Raw genomic sequence first — 27,560 nt, forward strand, 5'->3', positions numbered from 1 at the left:
GCAGCCATTTCAGTTGGCAGTCTGATTTTTCATGGTTGGCCTGGAAGAGGAGAGGAACTGAAGGTCCACTTCTGTCCTTCATGTCTGAGTTCAAGAGAGGCAGGAGTTCTGCAAATGTGGACAGCAGTCACAGGGCTCAGGTCTGCCACCCTGACTCCTGCTGTGGGTGTCCTGCAAGGTGTTGTGGAGCCTTTAGGTGTGTATGGAACATATGAGGTCCAGTAAAGTAATTAGTGCTAAATAAAGTAAATTTATTTGATTGTTTTGATCTGTGTGACTATGAATGCTGTGTGGATTTCAACAAAAAAAAAGAAAAAACCCATTATGTGCATTTATGTGTGTGTGTGTGTGTGTGTGTGTGTATATATATATATATGTAAGGCAGTATGATGCTAACTTCCAGTATGCACAATTTCATGTGCTGCTTGCTGAAATCTTCCTTGCAAGCCCAAAACCTAATGTGTTTTCCGGATAGGTGTAAGCTGTTTGTGGGTTCAGGGTTTCTTGTGAAGGTGTAATGGGATTTTGTGGTACTTGGAGCTGTCATGGGCTTTCCCCTCCTTTTTTACAAGAGGGAAACCTCTTGTATATCTCTGGTGTTTCTTCCTTTTGCTTTTTAGAAAATTCCTAGGCAAAGTCAGAGTATCTTCATGGCTTCTGAGTTGATCTTAGAAAAGCATCTCTGGGTGTGGTTTAAGGATGTGAGCCACGGATATATCTGACACAGGGAGCTCAGATGCTGCTCTTTCCTCATTCCTCACCTGTTGCGTGCTGCTGTACCCAGTTTTGCTTCACAGGCTGTATTATCTGGGTGGGGGAAGGATGATCGTTTGAGTGTTTCCCATCTGCCAGGGCTTAGGGATGAGCATTTGCATTTCCCAGTGCTGCTCTGAGGTTTCTGCTTGCTGGGAGTGCTGCCTCCATCGCTGTCTCTCACCCGGTGTCTGCAGCGAGGCCCCACATCCCTGCTCAGTGCCAGGGTCTGACCTCTTGGGAGCTCTGAGCGCCTCTAGCAGTGACAGTGGGCTAGAAAATGTGGTGATTCTGAGCCCCCTGCTCCCAGAAAACCCCAGGACATTTCCTAGTCTCTGACAATTGCGTTGGAGGCAGAACTTTGGGAACTGTGGCGTGTTGGGCTGGCAGTCACGACTCCCCATCTGCTGTGAGCTCCTAAGCTTTGAATTTCTTGAGTAAGAGCCATTTTATTGTGCAGAGTATTAAGACTGAGGTGATGTCTCTGCTTTTAATATGAAAGTCCTGTTATTCTTCAGAAATGCCATAATGAATTAAAATATTCCCTATGGAGAAGTGCATTACTTACTTTTGTGTTACAATATTGGACTGGAATAAAAAGCAGCCAGGCTGTCATTCATTTCCTGGTCTAGGGACACTATAAAAGTACTGTAAAGCAAGAATAGCTTTGCACCACATTTCTTGAATTCAATGATTGCCCTCTGAAGGTGCCACACATGATGGATTGTCACAGACTCTCTGTCCTGCCTTGACATTTCATTCCTATCCAATGTTGTCTTGTGTTCTGCTCTGAATCTGCCAAACAACTGACCCTAGAATTTAATGCCACACCTTCTTCTCTTTTCTTTTTCTGAGCAGCATCCTCTGCAGCTGAGGCTCTGAAATACTGGAGGACACTGCATCTTCCTCAGGGACACGGGCAAGGGAGAGCTGGAGCCTCTGGGGGGCTTGGACAGGAATTGTGGTTGCTGGTCGCCTGAGGAACTTACCTTCACCCCAATGTTGCTCTGAAAGGAGTCGTGTCCAACAGTCAGGTTTGGTAAGGTATGTATTTTTTCCCCTGCTCTTGCATTTTTACTCTTTTCTGAATATCTACATGTGGGGAAAGCAGAGCATTAGCAGCCTTTGAGTTTATTGCTGTATTCATGGCATGCTCATACTGTGCCTGTAAATAAGCTTTGCTCTCCCTGAATTTAGAAAGTGTTCACCAGGAGTGAAGTGTTTTTATTGTCTTGGGCTTGAGGGGGTGTCTGCTCATGTGAAGTTCTTTATTGAACGAAATGCTCGCTGATGGTTGTATGTTGCTGCTGGTGATGGATACTTGGTGATAGGAATCTGTGTTTTGAAAATCCCACTTGTTGTGTTTCACTAATGACTGTAATTCTGAGGGTCAGAGATGGGGAAAATAAAACGAGATGAAGTAGCCCATTTGTAATTCAGCCCTGTGCTTTTCTTTGTGCTTTGAATATTCTCACTGTGTGCAAAGGATGGAAATACCACTACCAATTTCCTGTATAATTGTATTCCCCCTTTGTTGTGTAGCACTTAAAATTTTTGTCTGTGTGAGTGTTCTCATACTGACACAAATGTTGCCCTGGCTGTGCTGGAACTGTAGCAAGGCAATATGCAACCATTTTCTAACAAAAAACTGAAGGCCAGGGTGTATTGTTAATGAAGATCGTGCTAGATGAGATTTTAGGGTAATACAGTCTCTATTGCTTCTTTTACATGGGTCAAGTTATTTCTGTGAGGGCAAAGTTTTCTGAGTAAAAAAACCACCAAAAAGCAGATTTAAAGCAATGGTTCCAAGATCTCAGTAGAGTGGTATCAGATGATGTTATCCTTTTTCATTTAGCACATGGGTATTGACTTCCTTCATATGACTGAACCAGCTATAATCTTGTTGAGAAAAGTACAGCAGCAATATAACACCTGTGCTTGGTGTCAGTGGAGGAGCAGGGAAAAGAAGCCAAGACTTTCTTAAAAGCCTCTAAAATAAATCACAATGCAGGTGAGTGTACATTACTTCTCCTGCTTTTGATCTGGTTGCACTTGTCATGTTAGCTCTGGAAATTGTGGGCTCTAACTCATGCTCCAGCTGAGCTCTGCCAGTGTCTGGCAATTGCACGGAAAAGTTGGTTGGAATAGCTTAAATTGGGTGCTTAACTTTTAAATGTTGAGGGTCAAGAAAGGTCTGTTCCAGCCACAGCATGTGCTGTTAATTTGTACAGGAATTTCAAGCAAACAACACGGTTGCCAGGGCAAGGTTCCCATCATTACAGCACAGCGCAGCTCTGCTTGTCTGCCTGCTCTGGTTTCTGGAAGAAGAGCTTGTTAGACATTGCTCCTGCCTTTATTATCCTCTTCACTTGTGTTTATTTCCAAGCTACTGCTCTTGTGATTATAACACTTAAAAGGGAAGGTTGTAGGAGAGGTATTTTGTAATCAAGAGAGCTTCTTGACTCCCGCAGAGAAAAAATTTGGCACTGTTAGAATATAGAAATCACAGCAGTTTTGTTTATTCCTTGTTTGGGTTTGAGATTTCTGAGTTGAAGTATGTAAATCTTCCTTGCAGTGAGGATGTGAGTTTTGCTGGGTACCCAGGGTGTCCTGGGGTGTGTGAGGATCTGCTCCAGAGATGTTGGTTGTTGGTGTGACTGTGGTGCTGCTCCTGCCTTGGATAGGGGGGCAGGAAATGAGCTCCCCTGTCATTCCTGAGCCAATCCAAGTCTCACTCTAAGGTCTATATAAATGATTTGTGTGGAACTATTATTAAGGCATTAAACTCTAGGTTGGACTTGGATTATACTTTTGCATTTACTTCATTACCATCAGATCTAAAACTTGGTTCTTATTTAAATCTCACACTTATGGAAACTTCATCTTTAAGAAGAACATTGCACTTTGAGAAGGTTGTGTTAAGCTATAAAGATTTGGCCAAACTGTTGCTCACTTGAGTAGATGAGGCCTTTCCTTATTGATTCTCTTCATCTTGGGGACTTGTGATTTCTAGAGTACTTGACTGCCATCAACTTTATCTGTTCCCACAACACCCTTGTAGGACAGAATTGCTACTTATGCCCATTTTGTGAATGGTGAACAAGAAACAGAGTCACTTCTAGGTCACTTTTAAGTGGCAAACATCTGTCAGATTTTCAGGCAGTCTTAGTGCACAAGCTGCAGCTGGAGGCACACAGCCCTGGCTGAGCACAAGATTCAGTTATGGATCTTTCTGAGGTCACTGCTCCCACCTAATCCAGTTTCTTCCATGTGTCCTGCTCTCCCAAGCAGAGAGGGTTTTAATTAAGTGATTACAGTAACACTTAATGACATCAGGACTCAAGGTTTCCCTCCCTATCTCTACTGAAAACTGGAACATCTGTTCAGATAATGTGAGCTGAATTCATCTTTGCAGCAAGGTGTTTGCTCACGTGAGACGAGCAGATTCCCTTTTAGCAACACTTATGAAATTGTGCTGATGGTAATCTTATTGCATGAGGAATTAGTTTAAATGGATCTGCAGATAATGTGCAGAGCAGTAGTTTTTTTTCTGAAATTGCTCTTTTTTAGATTAGTAGAATCTGGTTAGTAAAATGCTCTGTTTGGCTGAAAAGGCACATTTAATAAATATGTAAGAGAAATTTTTAAGTAGCCATTAAACATAGTTAATAAATTTTATCTTGCAAGTAGAATTGGAAAAAAAACGGTTCATTTAATGTGTTTTATGGCTCTCATAGCAATTAATTGTCTTCATTACATGAACATAAATCCTCAATGTAATTCACCTTTTTCAGATTAATTGCTATGGAAATTTTCCCTTTGCTTTGTTTAGACTAGTAATATTATTTCTCTTTTCTAAAAGGTGAATATCAACATCACATTTTTTTTACCTTTTCCAGATGTTCTGTAGATCAGTTCCAGTTAAAAAAATCTCTTTGTGCTCCAGGCCAGTGCAGGGGTGGTGTTGCAGCTGTGCTGCTCTGATCAGGTGAAGCAGAGACTTCAAGCCCTGCTTGACCTGCAGCAGAGCACTGGGCAGATCTCCCTCTCTCATTCATTGTATTATATAGTCTGATAAAAACTTATTATTTCTTCAGTTTTTTCTTGTTTCTTACATGATTTCATTTATTAAATCAGGAAAAAAACATTGATTTCATATTCCTGTGGGTTTGGCTCTCACAGCAAGACCCTAATACAACTTTTCAGTGTCTTTGCTGAGGGGTACAGGTGACTGTGTCTGAACATTTGTCAGTAAAATTGTCCTCCAACATTATTGTGGGAAAATTTTGGTTGGAGCATCATGGGATTGCTGCTTGAATTCCCAAAATTAAATTAAAAGCTGTATTTTGATTAAAGCCTTCATGCCCTGTATTGAATTTTGCACACCAAACAGGACAAGAGGACAGCATGCAAGATTGTGTTTTACATATGTTTTTTTATCAGTGAGCAGGCTGAGCTTGTTTGCATGAGTTACATTTATGCAAATGTTTTCTAATGTTCCTCTGGACTGTTTTGCCAGGGTGAGGATATAAAACAGCTATTTTATTTGCATGCTTTTGTTGCAAGATCAGCAGACTGGCTGTTAAGGTATCAATTCCCTTGATGATGCCACTTCTGCAGCCCCATTCACTCAGCTTCTCCTCACAGGGCTTTTATTGAATCCATCAACCTGACACATATCAAAGCACAATTTCTGATAACAAATATCTTGTTGTAAAATGAATTAAAGAGGTGATAGCAGCGGCAGAACCGAGTTGAATTTCTGAAAGAAAATAAGAAACTCCAATACTAACATGAGATTCTTAAGATACCAATGACAGAACAGAAATATAATAGTCCTTTACCTGTTCTCCTGAAGTGCTGAGAAGTCAGTGGGTCTGTCTGAAGTCATTCAAATGGCCTTGCTCCTGGGCTGGCAGCTTGTGCCTCTGCCTTCTGCCCTCTGATGTTTGTAGTGGTGCTTCAGGGGGTGTGATGAAGTTGGGGTTTGTTTTCTTCTGGAGACCTTTCCCCTGCGAGAAGCAGCAACCTCCTTGTAATAACTCTGCACTCCAGTCGTGCAGAGACCTGGAGACTGAGGAGAGGAAATGCTGGCTCTGAGTGCAGCACACATTCTTCCTCAAAGCAGTTTGGAGCCCCTTGTCCTCTGCAGAGCTGCTGCTTGGCACCCATGGGCTGTGTCTTAGGCAGAGTCCAGCCAGGGTAGAAAAGGACCTGTGTTTCTTTGGGCTGCAGGTGGTTTGAAATTAGCTGGCTCAAAACCTTGGTCTGAGAACAGATTTTCTCTGTCTCCTTGCAAACTTCTCCTATCTGTTTTGCTCTCTTCATCCTGCTTTTCTGTTCCCTTTGGTTTTGCATCTCTCAGAGCACAAGCAGCTTCTGGCAGGGCTACCTTTGCACTGGTGCTGCTCTCACTCTGCCCAGGCTCATTTACCTCTGATTTTTGGCTAGCATGGCCTGTAAAATACTAGCTAGTAATAATCATGCTTTTTGCTCTGTGACAGGCCTGCTTTCTGGGTAAGTATCCACTGACAGTTTGCTACCTAGCAGAGAGGAAGAGGAGGGCAGCCAACAGTTGATGTGGAAAATTAATTATGAACTGCCATCCTCCTGCCATGTAGTTAAGGCAGTTGTGCATTGCAAGCTTTACATCCAGCTGTGCATTTCCTTCCTCACATAGTGGGAATGCTGCCAGAACAAAGCTTAGTGGAGAATGTCTCATATGGGACTGATCACTCAGGATGCTCTGGAGCCTGTACTGCTCTGCTTTCAGCTGTGACACCACCCAAGGAGTAATTTTTTGCCTTTTGTTGGAGGAATGTTTAGCTTAATTGTGCATCCAAGTTGATATAGATTTGTGTGTGTGGTGGGGAAGTCACCCATGTCCCCTCTGCAGTCAGGGAGCAACATTTTTGTGTTCCAGTGCAGAGGCGTCCTGGTAACATTCAGGTTTAGAGGAGCTGCAGCTTTTTACATTTTCATCCTTCAGGATGACATAATTACTTCATAATGATCCTCAAAAAGTGTCCACGGAAAGGGGGAGTTTGACAGGCACCAGGCAGCCCTGGGAATGCAATTACCCAAAGGAGCAGCTCTGTCCCTGGACAACCTCTGTCTTAATGATCACAGGCATTTGCTGGAAGCCCCAGCACCGTGGGCAGATGAGGAGCTGTTGTGGTCTCGTAATTGAAGTCTGGCTCCCACTACCTTGAGCTGAGCACTGCAGAGCCAGCACAGCCCAGTCTGAGTGCCAGAGATGCCCTTCCTCAGGGAGCCCTTTAGGATATGTGAAAGAGTCTGAAAGAGGGAGGGTTTTGGAAAGCCCTGACAAATTTTAAGTGGCTATTTGGGGCTGAGCTAAAGAAATGAGCACTTGGTGTAACTTTCCTGGATGAAGCCTTTGTTTAGTTCAAAGGGTATTGAAGGGTGTGGTGGAAACAGCCTTGCAAAGCCACAACAGTAAAAGGTGTGAGGTGTTATGGAGATATTTCTCTCTATAACAGTGTTTCTTCAGACCAGAAAAACCCTTTTGGCTGCTTAGGTTTTCAGTACCAGAAGTCTCCACTTTGTACATTTTTATTACAAAATTCATTGTCGCAGTTGCTGACTGATTGAATGGTTAACTGAGAGGTGATCTCTAAGAAATACCAAGGATTTTGTAAAGGGCCAAATTGCTGCCTGGTGGAAGTCACTGACTCAAATCATGATGGTGTGAGCCTCATCCTCTTCCTGAGCTCTGCCTCCTGGTTGACATAAATTCTACTTGCTTTCTAGTGCTGTCATGCTGATTTTTTGCAGCCAGGGGACTGTATTTGGAAGCACAAACCCGTTGCACAGGTTTAGATGTGCTGCAAATAATTGTGAATGTCTAATGAAGGGAAGCTAAAACATACTGAAAATGTTTGGAAATCAGAGGGAGTGTGTGCAGCCAAGCGTTAGCTGTGAATGGAGAGTTCTTGTTGGCATCATTTAATGGGAACTTTCCAGCTCCCAGTTTCTGTGGTGAATACGTAGATAACAGCAAAAGCAAAAAGGCAGGGTTGCTGTGGGTGAATGGAAGGAGCCTTTCACCTCTGGGGTAAAAAGGACAATGAAGTGAGCAGCATTTCTGTTTATGGCTGGCACCCCCTCGGTCTTTGCCGTCCAGTTACTGGGAAGGGGCCAGCAGAGACCCCACAGCACTGGCCTCCTCTAAACAAAGTTGTGTCTTACTCCTTCACAACACCAAACACCATCTGTTTTTTACTCCTGGCTGTCCAGGAGAAAACAGGGAGAATATTTTTTACCTTTTTTATTTTTCTCTCTCTGTCTCTTAGTTGGGGTAAGGTAGTTCCATTTATATGTCTCCAGAGAAGCTCAGTGCCTTTGACATGAGTGGCCAGATGCCTTTTAGTCCACCTCAGGAAGTGGTCCCTGACCTTTGTGGAGATTCCCCTCTTCCTTTCTTCCCACTTCTGCTCTGCTTTCCAGTCTCAATGCTGTGTGTGAAGGAGCACTTCAGTTTTATGTTAGATGTTGTGTAAAGACTTGGGCTTGAGCAGCCGTCAAATTGATGTGCACTCAAGCTGTGCTGTGATGCCATCACCCACGTGGATGGAGAAGCTGAAAAATCAAAGTGTTCTGAATGAAAAAGCACCATGAGGGGTAGGACTGGGCCATTTCCCTAGAAATCCTTGTGCCTCTGTCAGGTATTGGAGGTTGTCAGCTTCTCTCCTTCTGCCCAGTCATATTCTGGTGGGTCTGCACCAGCATGCTGGAAATACAAGTATAATAAAGGGGAAGAGGAAATATAAATATAATAAAGATGATTCCAGAATTTTTCTACAAACCCTTTTGCATTTTATGTGTTAGATCGGTTGGGGACGTGGTGCTTGACTGGCACCATGGGGTAACACCTCCAAGAGTGTCCTTGAGTTTACGACTGAAGTAGGGAGGTTGTGAGTCCTTCTCTGCACTCTTGTGCTGCCCCCAGAGGTGACACCAAAACACAGAGGATCAGTGGAAGTTTCCCCTTGGAATGCTCTTAGAAAGGGGCAAAACAACAACAAAAAAAAGGTCTTTCTGCTTAGGAAGGTTTGTTGGCACCTGTCCTTGGCTCAGGAGCACGGGTGGGTGGGCAGCCCTGCACTCTGCTTGCTTTCTGTCTGGGAGGAATTTCTAGTCGTTAATGATGAATTCAAACGTTTCTTGTCATGAGTACAGTCTGCAGAGAGTGATAAATCTGTGGTGGGTTAGAGGTGGAGGTTGCTCAGTGCTGACAATTAGTTTGAGCCACAGGCTTTGCTTTCATTGGCATTTTCACAGAATTAACCTGGACCTTGTCAATTAAAATCCAGACACATTTTGATGAGGGACATCTTCTTCTAATGATAATTGTAATAATATCACTTTTCTTCATTTAAAACCTGTCAGGCAGGCCATGTTTCCTGGAAAATAACTGCCCAGTTTTCTCATTGCCTAAATAACTAGGAAGTATCTTTCAGTTTTTTTGAGCTGACACTTCATCACCAATAACCAAAAGCATATGAGGCCAGGGCTGTTAATCTTGGAACACTTACCAACTTCAGTCAAGGTAATTTGACTTTATCTGCTAAAATAAGCAGGTTTATTAGCCTTCACTTTGGAGGCTAATAAACATTTGATAATTGCCTCAAGTCGTTGATGGGGATTTATCCTATTTAGGTCTTCTATTTGACAGTGTAGCTCCAGAGCATGTCCTAGGCAGTGATCCATTTCTGCAGCTCATGTGTTCATTAGGTAGAGGGGGAAAGGTTGATTAAGGAACTTGTCTGAGTTGCACAAGAAGTCTGCAGTAGAAGTAACCCTGGAAATCCTCTGTCCTTGTATATTAACTGCAGAGGTTTTATTTGTGTCTGTAAATACATTTAGAATCTCTCTGACACCACAAAAACGACTATTTAATGGTTGCAATAGGATGGTGCATCAGGTTTCAATTAGAAACCCCTTGTGGTTTTATTTTAGCATAGCAAGGAAAATAAAAAAGTGAAAATAATGTTTCGTTTTGCATGGAGAAATGCTTTTAATTTCTCTGAATGGTGGGTCATGAGTGAAATCCTTCACAAATAGCCAGAGTAGGGAAGCAAAAACCTCTATCAAGTAGAACTATCTAGACCTTGCAATGTGTCTGATTTGAGCTCGTCCATGTGAGTGGAAAATACTGCACTTCTTTATTAAAACTTGCTTCTCCTCTGGTCCTTCTCTGAGAGGTGTAGGAGAAGGAACTCTGATTAATTATGAGCACCTCTAGGTGATGCCATAATATAAGTAACAATAACCCACTTTATATCTATACCAGCTGGAAAAATGTCATCAGTTGTTTGTTACTAAACTCTTTTGTTTGTTTTGTTTGTTCAAAACTCAGGGCATAGCATGGGCTCTGAGTAGGAGATCCAGGCACAAAATACTGCACTGAAGAAAGACTGAGGAATGATAACTGAGAACTAAATGGGCTTGGGCTGCTGTGCCTGTGTTTTAGGAGTTTATAGTTGTGCTTTCAGTCAGTGCAAAGAGGAATTCACCTCCTCTGTGGCAGAGCTTTCCTTTTCCCTTTGCAGTGTGAACTGGCAAGCCTGTAATCTGCATTCTGGGGAATATGGAAATCACATTTACAACAGCATAGCTTGAAGGCTGTAAATATTATCAGATATTTTTCCAGCGAGCCTTCATCAACTGAGCTGTGTATCTCACTGCTCTCATTTTTTAAAGAGTGCATTAGGGGTGATCAATAAAACCTGACCTACCTTTGCAAGTTAAATAGGCCTGATTTTAAATGCCCAGACTTAGAGAGATTAAGATTTGCTAACAGTGATTTAAAGTGCAAGCAAGGTCCATTTACATGCCATTTCTTTTCCACTTTTGAGGTTTGAATTGCAGAGGAAAACGGGTCATGTTGGACATTAAAGCATGGAAGTGGAAGCTGATGCCCTGTTGAACATGTTTTTATGTAGGGGCTGCCTTCCTACCCTGCATTTCACTGTATCTTACTGAAAACATAAAGTAATTCCTAGCTGTGGAACACACCTAACTGTGCAGAGTGAAGACTCTGTAAATTCGGACTACAAACAGCATTTCTTGTTTGGTGCTTTTGATTTCTGGGAGATGCCCAAGGGGGAAAAAAGAATGTGCAAGAAACAAACAAACAGACACAACATAATAAAAATATATATCTGCTGTTTAACCCTTGGAGTACATTGTGGAAGTGGAGGCTGGAAGGAGCAGCACTTCCCTGCAATGCAGGTCTGGCTGGGCATGAGGAAGGGACGGATTGGTGTTGTAGAGCTTTTATTTTCCCACCTCATGACTTTTAAGCATTTAATTTAAGAACCTGAAAGCCATGTGGAATGGTCTTGTGTCATGAAAGACAGGTTTGGTTATCCAAATGAAAAATTTCATTGCCTTAAAGTTAGTCTGAAGGGTATTGTAGTAAGCAGGTCACTGAGTCAAACATGCTGAAATAAAACCTCCTGGCATGAATGCTGTATCCTGCAGACATTATCTCTGTTACAAAGAACTGCTTGAGAACATTTCCAATATTTTTGTGGCACTTGTTTGTTGTAACTACCCAGCTATCAGTCTGTTGGGCTAGTTCTGATTACTGTGGTACGTACTGTGGTGCCTCTGGAGATTCCAGCTGAGATGGGGTGTAGTGCCTGCATTTGCTGATGGTGTGTCTCAGTTTCACACAATCACAGTGTGCCAGCTGCTCTTCCTCCGCCCTGCACGGTTCATACTGAGAGCAAGAGGAGTGTGGGCTCAGTGAGAGCCATCAGGAGGTGCTCAGATGTCTCCATTGTTTTACATGGAGCTTGTGCGCATGCATGCTCATACTCTGTTGGACTAGTTATTGGTCAAAATTATCATTAATTTTGTCCCTAAATGGTTTTATCTGTCTCTATGGCCCTAGTTTGAGCCCTGCTATGCTCAGCGCTGGGGAGTGAGGTTGTACATGACAGTCCTTGGCCCAGGGAGCTTTTTTGTGAAAAATCTGAATGCGGTGGGAGGAGGAGGCACGGATTGCCAGGCAGAGTGGAGGCGACAGATGGAGCACAGCGGTGCAGATGAAGGATGTGCTGAGCTTGGTGTGTTGTGGGGCATCAATGATCAAAACTCCTCTTTGTTGTGGTGCCTGTACAAGACTCACAGCAATCAGGGATTTGGTTTGCTGAGACTAACTCCTGCCTTGTTAACTACTACCTCTTGATTATTTCTGTCTATATCCATCTGCTGCCTCTTTGCTGTTAGATCTGCAAATTCCTTAGGGTTCAGACAGCTTTTTCTTTCAGTGTTTGTGCAGGACTGAATTCCGTGGGGTTCTGGCCCAGGGTTAATGCTGGGAGCTGTTATCAGTGGCATTTGCACATGAAAAATAAGGCATTAGGAAAACAATTATTTTTATGTCCTGATTATCTTTATTTGCATTCCAACATCCTCTGAATCTTTGAAACTGAAAACATTATTTAAATGAAAGATACATGATTATAATTATTGTCATAATGTTCTGTAACCACAAATAGGTCAGCGCAGGAAATGCATTTTTTTTTGGTGTGTGGTTGTTTTTATATATATATACACACACATCTGTATTTGTCTGGCAGGTAGATTTTATCTTACAGCCTCTGGCTGTTGCTTTCCTAGGTGCTTATTCATATTTAATTGAGCTCCCCCATGTATTTGCATGCATAAATACACACTTGTTTTTAGCACCTGTTTGCATCTTTTAATTCTAGATGGACCCTGGTGCTGCTGGCTTTGGGGTTTGTGCAGCCCCAGGTAGTTGGGTGTTGCATATTGCTCCTTTTTCCCAAGCCCTGAGCCCGTGTCACACTGACCTGCCAGCTGAAGTTGCCCCTGCTGGCACCACGCCACAGCCAAGTGCTTTCAGCGAGTTCTCAGCTATAATCCTGAGCTGATTTCTGGGATGCAATTCACTGCCACGGTTATCATATCAAAAGGGGAGTGATTTACATTTCCTGCACGTCTCCCTGTTGCCAGCCCCGGAGGATGCTGCAGAGAGAAAGTTAAGGCAATTTGATGAAATAACAAAAATGAGCCTATTTACAGCGTTGCATCTTACGCTGTGGAGGAATTTGATACAAAGTTGGCATTAAGTACAAATTTAGGCTGTGCACTGAGATTATTTTGGGGACTTTTTTTGGCTCCCAGGGAAAAAAATAGGAAGATTGTTCCTGAAGACTGAATGCGTGGAGAGCTGTGTACTTGGCTTTGTGTGCTGCAAAATAAATCTTTATCTTGATTTCTTATTGTGTTGCCCCTTAAAGTCTCTCTCTTCTCCTGATAGTCATCCAGAGCAGTGTCTGCATAACCTGTTATCTTTGGGTTTTATCTGACCCCCTCAGCCCTCTGCAGTTTCCTCACTGAAAAGGCATTGAGCAATCATGCCAGCATCATTTGTACAAAGTGAAACACTTTATGCTGAGGTATTTTAAGCACGTTCCTACTGGAAATGCCATAGGAATGGCAGGGCTGCAGCATTTGCTGCTGCTGCGCATTCAGCTGCCCCATTTGTATGCAGAAGCACACACAGTGGTGGCTTCACATTCATTTCCTGTGTATCAATTACTTATTAGTAATCCAGAAGCCCAATTAAGGAGCTGGAGGTGGGATAAAATGCTGAGAGTGTGGCCATGCCTCTCCTGTTGGAGTCTGGAGAGAGAAGGGATGTATCTGGTGCAGGTGACAACTGGTGCTGTTATCTCTGAGACAGATTCCTGTGGTCTTGTCTAGCTTTGGCTTAATTTCCTATTTTTTATGAGCATCTTTCTAGGCTGTATTGACTGTACTGTGATGAGGGGTTGTGTAAAAGGGATACTTAAGGAGAACAGGGCAAAGCACTCTTGGATTTACTGCACCTTATCTTTGTCATTTGAGGTTTTGATATTGTGTACTTGCAGCTGCAAATGCAAAAATATGTGCCATAAGTTTCATAAGCTTTCCAGAAATGGCAACAACTCCTCTGCATTGTTTGTAGTCCCAGGTCAGAAGGTTTTTCAGGAATTGGTGAGTAGAGGTCAAAAAATTCAGCTTCAGACTGTTCAGGACAGGGTATTCTCTGTCTCTCATTTCACTTCCCTTTTCTTCCTTCCATTTCAGCGAAGAAATATCTTTGTTCATGCCCGTGTTTTACCTGCCTTTAAAAGCTTTGAAGCTTTGCATAGTTCTCACTTAACTTCAGCAAATCCTTTAAAAGCAGATCACAGAGATTGACCACACCAGGAAAATATCACCGTGTCACCTTGATTAGTTTGGGTGCCTGACCTCCTCTTCCTCCTAACTTTGACTACTGCTTCTTGTCATCTTTGATTTTATCTTTCTCTCTTCTGTTTTTCCCCCCTTTCCCTTTACTGTCTGTGAAGATTTGCACTACCTGATGCTATCACCTGTCCACACTGCTTGAATCTCAATGCAGGTGCCCTGGGACGAGATTACTCTCACCCTTCAAACTGATACGTCTCTTTTAATGTATGATGTCCAAAGTGAAGACCATTCCTGGATCCTGGGAATTAAAACCAACATGTTCACATGTTGCTTTATCCAGACAAAATGTAAACTTAAGTGGAAGTCAGATGACAGTGTGGGTGCTTGACTGGCATGCAGCAGGTCAGGGCACTTTCCTGTGCAAATAATCACTGATGAAAAGGGAAGCTCTGCACTTTTCTTCTGTCCCTCTCATCCTTTTTTCCTCTCTATTCTACTTTTTTTTGAAGAACTGATTTCCTTAGGGAGTTGTTAATGCTCAGGGCTTTTTACCCTGACATTTCGGACAATGATGTGACAACACAAGTGCATCTATTACTCTTCCTCTGGAAGCTGACTGAAGCTAAGGACTTGATGGATAATGGCCACATTTTCCAGCAGCACCTGAGGTACATGTGAGAAGAATGACTGAGTGACCTGCATATAAAGCCAGACTGTGTCAGGCACAAAGTGAGCTCAGAACTGGGAGGGAAGACTGAGAACATGAGGCTTTCATCATGAGGCCCTTATTTTGCTCCCCTTCTCTCCTGCAGGAAATGTGGGGCTGTGTTGAGGCAGTGCAGGTTGTGGTGTGGGAATGTGTAATCTCCTTCATGGGAAGGAGCAGGCTTGTGTGGCATGGGCAGCTTTAAGAGAAGGAGGCTGCACACCTGGAAATGGAGCATCACTTCACCTTTGGTTGCTAAAGAAAGCTGATTCTCCTCTGCCTTGAGTAGTCAATTTACAAATTGAATGTAAAACAGCACTGGCTGGCTCTTGCATTCTGTGCTGCCGTGGGGGCCCTTCAGGGAGAAAGGAAGAGAGCTGGAAGCCCTTGGGGCTGGCTGGGGCTCTGGATCTGGAAATCACAGGCCAGTGGAGCAGGTGAGATGTGCTGGTGGGATTCTGTGCCCGTGGTGCTTTGCTGTGTGCTGTAGACCTTTTGCTGAGGCTGATACTGCTCTGCTTTATTTTCTCCCATGCAGACTTGCTAAAGCTGATTCTGAACTCTGCAGCTGGGAGGGGATGGGGAGGAAGGGGCGGTTACAGTGGCAGGGCTGGGTGCTCCCCCCTCCCTGTTCCCCAGCACATCACTCAGGCACAATCCCACTGACCCCTGACTCGTGCTCCTCCAGTTTCTCTCTCTGCAAGACCACAGTGAGAAGTGATCAAGGGTTCAAGTAGTTCTCATGGAACTGGAGAAGGAGAAGTGTAAGAAGCAGTGCAGGACCATGTGCATTTGGCAGCAGGAGCACAGTGTGCAGGGAGTGGATGGATGGCAGTTCTGCCCTCAGCTGTACCATGCTCATGAGCTGCCAGAATGCCCAAACCTTTCCTCTCCTGATCTGCTCTGGGGTATCATGAAAGTGCATTTCATTATGTACTTTCTTCTTTTAATGACTTTAATAATTATTAGGTGAGCTTTTAGGCTCAGGGAGTAGCTCACAGGTGAGGTGTGCTGTACTAAAGTCCATTGCATTCTTGATGTGGTAGCAACCCAAGCTACAATTTTTCCTCAGGACAAGAATGTGCTCCAAGCAGACCTTGAGTGTTCAAGTTTCATGGGGGACACACTCAAAAATATTTGTGAACCAACAGGAAGTTGCAGTGTGCCAACAGAAAAAAACAACATAGTGGAAAAACCAATCTGAGGTTGAGTATGTGTTTCTGGAACATATTTTCTGGGAATAAATTCCTGGCTTCTCTGTGCTTCAGATTTTCCGTCTTGCCAGGGGCACTCCCTCACCCTTACCTGCAGTTTGGGGAAAACTGAGTGATTTGCCAGATGTGAGGTAGTCAGGGGCCACTCTGGAGACACCAGAGAACATCAGGCAGAGAAATCAGAATGCCTTCTGCAGCGGTGCCTGCTGTCATGCTTGTTCTTCAGTGTGTATAAGGCAGAAGTGTCTGCAAAACTTCCTTTTCTCGACCTAATGTAGCTCATAATTGCAGTACCAGTTGCTTCACATGGAATAGGGGGCTGTTGTTTCAAACAACAGAAAAAAACCCATAAAATATTCTCCAAAGAAATGATGATATGCCATGTTCCTTGTTAGCAAAGACTGCCAAGAAATACGTGGCTGTAACGAGGAGGCTGAGAAACATCCCCAGTGTCAGAGCATGAAAACAGAATTGCCCTGGCACACCTGGGCACACCCTGGCACACTCTCACAAATGAAAATGAACTCACATCACATGCACAAACTTCAAAATGTTGGGGTTTTTTTCAAGAGACAGGCAAAATTATTTTCAAGCAGGCTCTGGTGTTTTTACCAAACTTGTTGGAGTATTGCACTGGCGTGGGGACCTGTTGCTTCTCCACCCCAGGTTAAATGATTGTTCAGGCTTCCTGTCACACTTGGGCATTACCACAGCAGGACTCCTGCCAGGATTCTGTACCTGCTGCCTACATGTGTAAGAGCATTATTTATTAGCTGTGGCTGGAACAGGGGCTCTGTGTTCCCAGGGTGTAATCCTCTCTCCCACTGCAGGAAAGGTGCCCTCAGAGCCCTTGCTGCCTCCTTGTTGTGGTCCCTGTGAAATGGGAGCAGTGATGTTCTTTCATATTGCTCCATGCTGGAACAACGAGTTGCTGCTGTTCAAAATGGGCCCATTTTCCAAGAAAAAGAACAGTAAAAATAGATAATTTTCTGAGCTTTCAGCAAGTTCAAACCTGCTTCCCCAATAACTGAATATAAATTTCCCTCCAATTGTGGGTATTTTGAACCTGTCTTGGTCCTTAGAATAGCCCCTGATTGGTAAGGAGGATTTTCAAAGCATTAATCACCCAGTTCCCTGTGGCTTTTGGCAGGAGTTTAGTGGCTGATTTCCCTTCGTGGCTTTTCTGTTAATCTCTCCTTGACCTCCTCTCTCAAGCAGACTCAAGGGTTTAACATCCAAGCTCTCCCAGTTTCAGGTGGTGGATGTCCATGGACCGCCCCAGCCATGGCACAACGTGGTTCTAAGGCTCAGTGAACCACTCTGGGCTGAGCAGGACTGTTACCCTTGAGCTCCTTTTCTCTGTGAGGAGGGCAAATGGCTTAATTTTAGGTTCAGTTGTTATTCTGGGCTCCTCTGAGAGTTAAAATGAGATTTTTCCACTGGCCAAAATGATTGTGAAGGTGAACAGTTCTAAACTTGGGAAAAGCTTCAAAAGGCAGAGTATTTGGTTAAATTGAGAGGGTGTTGCTGGCAGGAGTGAGCTCAGGGCAGGTTTTCTTGCAGGATTTTGGTCTCACAGTCTGGTCCAGGGCTGGTGGAGGTGAGGGGATGGGCAGAGAGCCCAATGTCTCACCTGGATCTGCACCCACCCAGCTTTTGGAGCCTGCTGGGCACAGCCTGAGCATTGCTCTCTTACCCTGGTGCAGTGGGAGATTGCAGATGGCAGAGATTTGGAGAAATTGGTTTAGTTTGAAAACAAATCTCCGTCTCTCCTCCAGATAATTTCTGTTTATTTTTGAAGGGGGAAAAGCAATCAGGCAGCTAAAAACAGCATAGCCATGACAAGTTGGTGATGCCTGGCCTATTCCAGAAGGCTTCCTTGTGTGTAGTACAAAGTGTTTCTGTTTGTGCAAATGAATTACTAAAAAAGAAAAAAGCTCATAGCCTTTTGGAAGCCATGCTGAGATTGAAACTGCCAAAGAGGGAAGGAGGAAAATATCCCCAAATGGCTGAAATGGTGCTGATGCCTCAGGTTTTAGCTTTTGTGTTTTTCAGATTTTGTGCTGCTTTAGTGTGTGGGTCTGAGCTTCAAATGAAGGGATGGTGAGCTCTGTGCACAGAGTAGGGAGACAAAACAATTCCTGCTCTAGCTGGGGACCAAGGACAAATGATCCAAATGTCAGGCCAAGAGCACAAACAACGTGGAATGAAGAGAGAAAAAGAAGAAGGATGGGACTGGATGGGCTAAAGCTGTAATTGGACAATTAACTCCAATATTCTAATGGACCAGAACTTATAAAAGTGTGAGACCTTGTGATCAGTTGTCCATTTTGTGACCATTTTGGGTTCATCTTGGGTGTAGCCCTGGCTGGGCTCTTGTACTGCCCAAGGTGGTTCTGTTGAGGTCTCCTGATAACTCCTTTATTCTTCAGCTTCATCTAATCTCTGTTCTAGGTCAGCCTTCACAAGGCATCAGTGCATGGTGTCCCCTGGGGAGGAGCACTGGCTTGCAGGGGATCATGAGAAATTGCTTGGGCATCAGAGTTGGGCTTCAGCCAAGCAGCCCACCCTCACTGAGGCTGGAAGGAGGTTTTTTCTTATTTTTTCTGAAGCTGGAGAAGGAACTGACACTGCTGGAATGAGCTGGAATGGGCCGTGCAGGGCAGAGGGAGTGAGAAATGCAGCAGGGCACCAGCTGGCAGTGCTGATAGCCCTGTAAAGGGAAATGTTTGCAAGTGAGAAGAGATGAACGTGTGGATGTGCTTGTAGGATCCTTGTTACCATGTTATCGAGGATCTCCAGGGAGAAAATAGCCACTCATGTGTGGAGGTAAACAGACACACACTATGTATAAATAATGTGTGCAAGAGCAGCTTCTGAATGCAATTCCCATCATTATTTAAAAACCTGCTGCTTAGGCAAATTATTATAATTCCAGTGACACTAACTAATCCATCAGTAATTAGGATGGGAAATGGGAATAAATTCCATGGAAATGATCTTGATATTTCACCCATCCAGTTGTACAGTAGTCTTCTTGAAAAATAAGCTGTCATTTGCCCAGAGTTTTTTGGAGGGCTATAATTTAGCTGATTAAAAAAAAAAAGCAAAACAGGAAAATTCCCCTGGAGATCTCTATGTTGGGTTGAGAACACTTAAGTTTAGAATAATACAATTAGTAGTGCTTTTGCTGTATCTTCTCTTAGCATAGCTGATTATGTAAATACTGATAATAATTCCATTTTCTCTTGGCACCAGTGGCATCCTGTGGGCTCTGTCCTTCCCAGGCTCAGTGAAACCTCGTGGCTGCTGTTTTACCAGAGATGCTTTTGCTGCTCCCTTTGGAGAGCTCCTCCATAGCATTTCAATCTTTCAAAACTTCTTCCATGAGTAACAGCAACTGCAGATGTATTTATTAGAGCTGGGGGTGTTTATCCTGGAGAAAAGGAGACTGAGGGAGGAACTTATTGCTGCCTACAGCTGCCTGGAAGGAGGTTGGGGGAGACTGGGGGCATCAGTGTGTACTAGGTATCAAGTGATGGGATGAGAGGAAATGGCCTCAATTTATACTAAGGGAGATTCAGGTCAGGATTTAGGAAAAATTCCTTCACCATAAGAGTTGTCAAGTCCTGGAATGGGCTGCCCAGGGATGTGGTTGAGTCACCATCCTTGAAGGTCTCTAAAAGCTGTGCAGATGTGGCACCTGGGGACATGGTTTAGTGATGGATTTGGCATCCAGCACTGAGGTTGTTCAACATAGCTCAGTATACCTGCCTTGAAGTAAACACAGTTTGCCAAAATAACAGTGGGGTGTTGGGAGAAACAGCTTGTGAAACCCCTTGAGTGATGTTCCAAGTGCTGGGAGCTTTAAAATTCACCCTTTTTGATCTGCCAGCCCTGTGGCCAAGAATCCTAATTTTTTACATACTCCTAAATATGCCAGAGGAACCAGCTCCCCTGAACAGGAAAATGTGCTTTGTAATACCAGTTCCAGTATCTTGCACAGAACCTGGTAATCAAGTGAATTTGTTCCTTGGCTTTGCTCTCTCTGGGGAGTAGATTAAGATCATCAGACCTCTTTCACTGGCAGCCCCAAACAAGTTTAAATACCTGTGTTGGAGGAGTGAGGCAAATGCAATTCCTGCCTTACATTGCCTGCCCCTATTGAAGCAGGTCACTGTCAATGAAAAACTCTCTCGCTAACCTTTAAAAATGGGTTTCTCTGTATTTCTGATTCTGCTGAAGGGTAAAGCTGTGTACAGTAATTGAATTGGTGGGGCACGCAGACTGGAATTTTGTGGGATGAAATTACAGGGCTGTAATAGATTGTCTCTATTTTCCCCACTGTTCCCTCTGTTGTGTCTTTTTTTCTCTGCTTTACCTTCTCTTATTTCTTGGTGTTGGAATTGGTATCTGAAAAGTTTTAAGTGGTTTAGTGAGGAAAACTGAAGTTGTGATTCAGGAAAATTTGGATTTTCAATTAGTTTTGAACTCTTTACATCTTGAAGCCCTGGTCATCTCTGCTGGCTAAATTATGTTGGAGCAAACATCTTGTTTCAAAAGCCAACCCAAAATCCTCAGTAGAGCAGGACATCTCTTACAGGCACTGCCAGAGAGCCCCTGAAATGTAGGGGAGGAATGCTGAGATCCCTCTGTCACAGCAGGAGAGGGAGTTTTGGTTGCATTCAAATCCTTGGTACTCCACACTGGGTCTGCAGACAGGAAAAGTTCCCATTTGAAATTTGTGAGTAAGGATGTGCACAGCTGCTTCTTCCTTCTCAGATTTTAAAACCATAGAGGGTTTGTTTTTTTCTTTGCCTGCTGTAACGTAGAGGTTGTTCATCACCTTTTTTTAGGATGTGTTCCTTTCCTGATAAGATGCCTGATTCCAGTGCCCCTCTCAGCAGGCAAAATTGCTTGAAGGTTTTAGCTTTAATTCAGGAAAGTTTCTTGGAGCATCCAAGTAGTTGGGCCAGTAGCAGATACTGTGTCAGTTCTCTTTCTCTCCAAACTATTGTAATGCCTCCTACATTTTTTCAGCTATAACATATTTCAAATGAGCTATGATTCTTGCTAAAATATCTGGGAATGTTGAACAAATATATGACATACTGTATCATTGAACAAAACTGTGCTTTCCTTTTCATTTTACTTTTTTTTCCCACCTTTTTGTTTCAGCTGTTTGCTCATATCTTTCCAAAGTCAAAAGCCAAAAACTCACCTCACCAGTGCCCCACCAGACCTGCACTGACCTAATTTCCAGGAAGCCCAGAACTAAATCCCCATTTATTCAGCAAGTGCTAAACCAACAGAATCTGCTTTCCAAATACCAGATCAATTGTGGATGTTGGAACAAGAGATTGAGTTTCATCAGGGTTTGTCTGGGCGAAATGAGAACCAGGTCTCAGGCAAAGTGGTGCCTCAAACAGAGGTGAAAAAAGCCCCCAGGGGACAATTCTTCAGAGCATGTGGCTTAGGGTTGCAAACAAAGCAACAGGTTTCTGGTTTTTTTTAGGACAAAAGTATGCTATGCTTTGTGTTTGGAGGAGAGGTGGTTACACACAAAAAGAAAGGAAAAAATTAAAATAAATAATGCTGTGATCACATTTCCTAACTACAGCAAACAACATGTAAAAGCCCTGAACACTGAAAAGTTATGTGGAGGAGGCAGAAGACAATCAGGGTTTGTTCCTTGGCAATACTTGCTGAACTACATCTTTCTTGACATTTTGGCTTCTCAAAGCTTTCTCCTGCTCCTCTCTTCCACCTCTGGGCTCTGAGGGCTGTCCTGCCTCAGTCCCTTTGGCCATTGGGCCACTTTGATCCAGCCTTTCCTTTGCTGCCACTGGCAATAAATCCCAGTGCACAAACCTCAAAGGTTTACACACAGCCTACTTTCAATCCTTTTTTAAAAAGCAAATTCAGCTGTGACATCATTTCCCCCCCCCCCCCATCTTCTGCTGGGAGTCTGCACTAGGATTTAGAAGTAGGGCTGAAAGTTTGGGATCCAGACAAACAACTCTTCTTTCATTAGCTAATGCCTTTTATTTAGCAATAAATAAATAAATAAATAAATTACAAATCCCTCCTTTTTGGTCTTTCTGCCTCATATGCCTGTGCCACAGCCTTTTTTCCATATAATTAATCAACCCGTATCTCTCATGCAGCTCTGCTTGTCAGCAGGGATTAAAGCCTGACAGTATTTAATCATCCTGTATTTTACAGAAAACTAACACTCTCCCTTTGCTTCCTCTTCCCTCCTTTCCCTTTCATTTCCTTCTCTTTTCTGGGTATGTAGCACAGTGTCTGCTCTGTCTAAAGTTTTTATACGGGGAGTGACAGGTATAAAATTCCTTTCTTGGCTTTCTTCTTTTGTGACCCATGTAATTCCCTCATGGGATCATTTGCTGTGACATTTTGGGTGTACTGTGACCTACCCTGTTAGCAGAGGCCCACCCCATGCTGAGGCTGTAGTTTGGGACATGCTGGGATGTATTGGGAGTATGTATTGAATCATGTTTTACTGGTTTTTTTTTCCCCTCAGGAAATAGAGTAAAGCTGTGAGCCAAGTGGGCTGAATAACTAAACCAATTATTATTTCATGTTTCTGGGGTGACTTAGCTGTTTTGGATATATGTGAGCAGCTTGGACATTGACTTTGATTCATTTTATTAATTTAGGTATCTCATTAAATTATGGATCTCAATGTTTGACCTAGTCACAGAGATTCCCTTCAAGGGTAATCAAGGGGTGGAAATGGATCCTTCCTTTAGGCACAATACTTCTATTTCAAGGTATAAATCCCCATGGATAGATGACTCATCTCCTAGAAGGGCTTCTTTGTCTCCACTGATGTTTAAATAAGTTGTCCAAATAGAGATATTTTTGTCAGAGATGTGGAGGGAGATAAGTTGCATGATGAGGTTTAAGTCTTTGCCAGTGCCACAGGAATTCTGTCCCTGTGTGAGGTGGGATGGGAGGTTGAGGGAGCTGTCCATGGTCCCAGTCCCTGGATTTCAGGAGTTCCAAGGGACTCTGATGTGGGTGCTGTGACACACAGAGGGATGAACCTGAGGGGTTGGCTCCCTGCAGAGAAAATGCTCTGTCTCCTTTTTCCCAGAGCATGGATTGCTAATTCCTCAGATTTAAAACAATCACTCTCTTAATTTAATTAGACCCCCCTTTTGGCATGGATGATGTCAGATGTTATAAGGTCTGTAGATTGAAAGGATTGAATGTATTCTGTTTAATTTGAATTTGTAGGTTAAGTAGTGTTGACCCTGGCTAGCTTTTATATGGGAGACTCCCAAGAAATCCCAAGTGCCATCAATGCAAATGACATTTTTCTTCCCCCACACCAAATATAATGCCCCTGCAAAACGTTTGCTTTCTGCTGCTTTTCTGACATGGCTGTATTGATGGCTGAAAATTGGAAGAGGAAAGGAAAGGGAGAGAGAGACCTAAAACAGTTGAAAAAGCCAATTATTTTCACGTCCTAGGTAAATGTTCTCTTGCTGCAGAAGAAAGTTCTGTTTATAACAGGGTTCAGGTGCTGAGAGAGGTCATAGGAGGTAGCAGGGTAAACCTTTGGCAGATGCTGTTGAGCCCTAGAATATTCTTTTTCCTAATTCAGTTAAGAAGACTTCACCTTCACTGATTCTTGCTGTGGGAGGCAGCTCATTGTCTTTGGCCTCTTTAACAATCAAATGGTGGTTGAAATGTTTGGTTACATTTTTGACAACCAAAGTAGAAGAATAAATTACAATCACTGATAAGAATTAGGTGTTTTTCTTCATTGACTGAAGTGGTGAAGTGAAAACAACAAAAAAAACCAAACAGATCAAAAGACAGTGAAGAATGTAATATTTGCTGGTTTCTTTCAGTTCTAACATGGGCAACTTCAGATCAGCAGACTGAAAATCCATACCTAAAAGCAGCCAAGTGGCTCTTAAATGGAATTTGCTTGTGCCAGAAATCTCAGGGACAAATGTTAGTTTTGTGTTGAATGGGCTGTCAAACTAATGATCAGAATAGATCTTTTTGGCCTCAAACCTTTTTATCAATACAGATTCTTCATTTTTCTTCCAAGACTGGCTGAATGGATGTTTATATTTTATGGGAAACAGCAAAACCAGCAGGCTAAAGTAAAAGCCAACAACAGTACAAGAAGTTGGGGTTTTTTTAAAGGGAGGATTTATGATGTTTAAGCCTTGATTTATTTAAAAAAAAGAGCACAAGCAGTGGTTTTTAAGCACATTTGCCAAGGAAAAAGAGGTAGAAAGCTGCAAAATAAAAGTTAGGAAGTGATAAATGCAGACATCATTTAATGAAGAAAATTAATTCTACAAGCAGAGTGATACAGAAAGGAAACATCCGTTATTGAGGAAGGGGCATTGAGGCAGAGGACATTTGTCATCTCAAGTGACAATTAGATGAGCTCCAAAAAGAGCAGGGCAAAGGAGGTAAAAATATGCAAGGGAAGAAAATGAGGCGAGGAGAATTGAAGGAATACAGAGCAGACTTTTTCAGGTCTGTTGGCCTGATTTATGCTTTTACACCCTCCTTAGCATACAAACATCCCTGAAACGAAGAGCCTGTTTTGCTCTCATTACTGTGCAGTCCTGTGAGCACCACACTGGGTAAATCTGCTTGGCAGCAGCACCTGAGAGCAGCTGGGGCACTGAGCAGAAGGTGGTTCAGCAAGGGAGAGCTGAACCATGGGGGTGCCTTGTTCCCTGCCTGCTGCCCCAGAGGCAGCAGCAGCCAGGTGAGAGGTGACCTCAGGGTTGTGCCCAAATCTGCTCTGCAGAGCAAAACCCTCTGCAAAGACTGGAGAACACCACGGTCTGTCCCACTGTACTGAGCTCCACTCAGTGCATTCACCATGAGTTGCCCTGCTGAAAAAAATCAAGCTCTGTTTCCTTCTGTGGAGAGATGAATAGAGATGAGAAAATCCTGGTTCTCTTGGGGGAAATTCCTCTTCTCAAGTTATTTCCTCTCTACATCTCTGCATTTGGGTAATGCAAGACCTCCCCCACACCCCATGAGTATTGTTTCCACAGAGGTCTCAGGGCATTGGGCATCATAAGTTCTGGCCAAATATTTATGTTTAGAGAAGAGAGGGCTTTATTTTTTTGCTCTTAGTATTTTGCATTGGCAGAAGAAATTGGTGGACTGGTTTGAAATAGAAGTGCTGACAAAATGGACGAGTTTTCTGTTGTTGATGCAATTCAGATGATCCTGATGGTTTCTGTCATCAAGGAGCTCTTGTAATCCCCCACTTCCCATGGATTTTTTAGATGTCTCCTGTGTTCATTGCCAGGTCTCTTCCATTGCCAGAGCCCTTTTGACCCATTCCTCTATGTCTAGTCATCAAAGGGACCTTGTAATTCCGCACTTCCCGTGGATTTTAGATGTCTTCTGTGTTCACTGCTGGATCTCTTCCATTGCCAAAGCCCTTTTGACCCATTCCTCTATGTCTAATGTCACAGGGTAGCTCACAACAGAAACTTCCAGCAGTCCCTTTGCACAGAGCTCCTGTTCTGGGGACCCTCTCATTTAGTCCAGGATGAATAATTCAAACCCAAATTGGTTAGGATGTGCCAGCCAGGCTTTTATTACTGCAGTTCCTTTGGAAGAATGATGATCAAACCTGACACAGGTACTGGGATGTCATGGGGAAGGGGACAGGGGGGCATCAGTGCTCCTCAGGTGTGCACTCATGCCTCAGGTACCCAGTCCTGCACAGATATCAGTACTTTAAAAGAAATTGTTACTATTCTGTAGAAAATCAGGCAGGGGCATCACCCATCAGGCTGTTTCAGCTTCTAGAAATTTAGTCTGTTTTAAAGATTTTATTGAGAGTTACAAGTGGAAGCAGATTCCTTCAAGATGAATGTCAGCTGTTTATGCATATTTTTTTAGAGCTTGCTTCTTGTTCTTGGTGGGTTTGGGGTGTTTTTTTTTAAGTGTTGTATGAGTAAACTGTCAGTGTCAATCTGTGTGTAATGCCCTTTCAAGTGGCCAAGTTTGGCAGGAATTGAATGTTCTGTGGAAAAAGGGGCTGTTCAGTTCCAGGTCAAGTAGGGTTTTAAGCTCCAAAAGCTGAGTGATCATGTGTCAAATACTGTGCCTGTGGTTTTGATCCAGCTTTCAGCAGTTCTGTACCTGTGATTAGTGCTGTAAGAGACAGGAAGGTGGAAAGCCCTGTGGTTTTAAAAGTCAAACTTGGCCCAACTCAACAAGATTCACTTAGAGCCCTTGGGGCTCAATTCTTGCAAACAAAAACTTCTCAGGACTGCAAGCCATGAGCCTTCCTCTTCTTTTGGGATTAATAAACTTGCAACTTTTGCATGTGAAATGCTAGAAAAGTGAAGTTATTATTTATTTAGTTCTTTGTCATTATTTTTTTATTCTACCTATCTTACTAAAAAAAATAATGAACAAATAAAACCCACCCAAAAAATTGTTGCTTTAGGCACATTATACAGTAGGAAATATTCAGTCTTGAAGTCAGCAGCTGCAAACTGTGATTGCCCTTTATGGAATGGTTACAGGGAAGACCTGTGCTGTGGTGCTAGGCAGGACAGCTTCAATATTTTTGGCAAGTGGCGACTTCATGGTTTCTTTTCTGTCCAACAGCTCTAAATAAAAGAGAATAATCTTTTTGAGCTGCTAGACTGGAGTTGGTCTCCTCTCTGTGATACACACCAGAGGCGAAGGTTCTGTGGTCTGTGGCTCTGCTGTTTCAATCCTGTTTATACATCATTTATTTCAAATTAGTGACACTTAGCAGGAATCCAGAAATTTGCATCTGCTCCAGGGTCAGGGCCAAATAGGCAAAAATAGAGCAAAGCCACAAGGACTACTAGGAATCTGGGTAGTATTGCTTAAATACCATTGCTGCTTTCAGGGAATACCTTTATTCCACTTTCCCAGCTGCACCAGCCCTGTGGCCAGGCCCACAGGAGGCTGGGAGCTGCCTTTGGGCAGTAGGGAGGGTATTTTCAGCCCTGGGGCTTGTTCCAGAGCTGTGCTGGGTTACAGACACCTCCTGAGGATCGGCCCACTGGCTCTGTGTCATGCCAGGAGCTGCCTGAACAAGGCATTAATTATCCATTCCTGTGCATTCGTGGTTCCAATTAATTTACAGGCTTAATCTTTCAGTCTGGTTATGCAATTTGCTCTATGAAATATGGCTTGTGTTCTTTCTAGTAATGAAAACCCACAAATAATCCCCATGCCCTAAGTACCTGTCCCCATTATCTACCGCGTTCATAAGCGCTCCTTGCAGAATTATTTTGCCTGGTTAATGTTTGATTCTGTATTTATTCTAATTGCCAGTGTTGCTGTTTTAGAAGTTGCCAACCCATTGGTGGATATTCTGGTTTAATCCTTTTTTTGCCATCCCCTACAAGCTCCACTTTGCTTGTTTTGCAAAGCCATTCTGAGTTCCTTTGCAGACACAACTGTTCACTGGGGCTGGCCCCTGCTTCCATATGGTGCATATTAATCACAATTCAGCTATGTAAACACAAACCAGCATTTCTTGCTGCATACGGTTGCCCAGCTGAGGCTGAATGAAAGATTTCATTTTTGTAAGTCATATAAACACACCTGAGACTGTGAACACAGTCTAATGTGACTCTCTG

General features: G+C 43.3%; 1 protein-coding gene across 1 annotated transcript in view; it reads left to right on the forward strand.

The window, feature by feature from the left end:
* Positions 1-1,614: 1,614 nt before the first annotated feature.
* Positions 1,615-27,560, forward strand: part of SGCD (sarcoglycan delta) — a 197,802-nt gene continuing 171,856 nt past the window's right edge. Inside the window, exon 1 of the mRNA XM_005418761.2 lies at positions 1,615-1,797. The gene's annotated coding sequence lies outside the window, so the exon portion shown is untranslated. The remainder of the gene's footprint in view (positions 1,798-27,560) is intronic.

The sequence above is a fragment of the Geospiza fortis genome, unplaced genomic scaffold (assembly GCF_000277835.1).
Source record: "Geospiza fortis unplaced genomic scaffold, GeoFor_1.0 scaffold55, whole genome shotgun sequence".
In the NCBI taxonomy this organism is placed as follows: domain Eukaryota; kingdom Metazoa; phylum Chordata; class Aves; order Passeriformes; family Thraupidae; genus Geospiza; species Geospiza fortis.